At 40.5% G+C, this 724-nt stretch overlaps 1 long non-coding RNA gene across 1 annotated transcript in view; it reads left to right on the plus strand.

Moving 5' to 3' along the window:
- Window positions 1–21: 21 nt before the first annotated feature.
- LOC106878656 (uncharacterized) overlaps window positions 22–724 on the plus strand; it is a 2,313-nt gene continuing 1,610 nt past the window's right edge. Inside the window, exon 1 of the long non-coding RNA XR_008267125.1 lies at window positions 22–208. This is a non-coding gene — a long non-coding RNA (uncharacterized LOC106878656). The remainder of the gene's footprint in view (window positions 209–724) is intronic.

Raw genomic sequence — 724 nt, forward strand, 5'->3', positions numbered from 1 at the left:
ATATATATCCTTTCTGATTGATTCCGGAAGGTGTGCCTCAAAGCAGTGTGTACCTAAAAATAAAAAATAGGGAGAGAAAAATAAGTGCCAACAACAACAACATCAACACAGCAACAACAACATCATTTACGTTAACAGTAGCAACAGCAGTTTAGACAAAAGAAAAGCAACATGCACGGAGCCGAGCTAATATCTTATATAGTTCAAGGTATGTACACACACGCGTATATACATATGTATACAGATATACATACATACATACAAGCATACCTACGTACATACATACATACATACATACATACACACACACACACACACACACATGTAAATAACAGGACATAACAACAGTTGTCTTTCGACTAAGGACGAATTAAATTAAGCTGGCGAGTGTGAAAGTAAAGCTTTACTGCAGCGACATAAAAGATGACAGGCATGGGGAGGAATATAGATGTTACACGGATGGTAGTCGAACCAAGAAAGAAAGGTGAGGTTTGGCCGAATACCGGTCAAGTGGAGAGAGGAGAGAGATAGAGGCAGAGGGATAGAAGAATTAGGGCGGGCCGAGAAAAAAAGAAAAGGCACAGAGTGAAGTGAAAGAGCAGGGAATGTGAGAATGAAGAGAAAGCCAGGAAATGTGAGAGAGGGAGGACGAAAGAAAGAAGAGTGGAAAGAACGAAGTAAGTGTGAAGGGGCTGATAGAAAGACAGAAAGAATAGGAGAGTCG

This window comes from Octopus bimaculoides, unplaced genomic scaffold, assembly GCF_001194135.2.
Source record: "Octopus bimaculoides isolate UCB-OBI-ISO-001 unplaced genomic scaffold, ASM119413v2 Scaffold_87242, whole genome shotgun sequence".
Taxonomy (NCBI): Eukaryota; Metazoa; Mollusca; class Cephalopoda; order Octopoda; family Octopodidae; genus Octopus; species Octopus bimaculoides.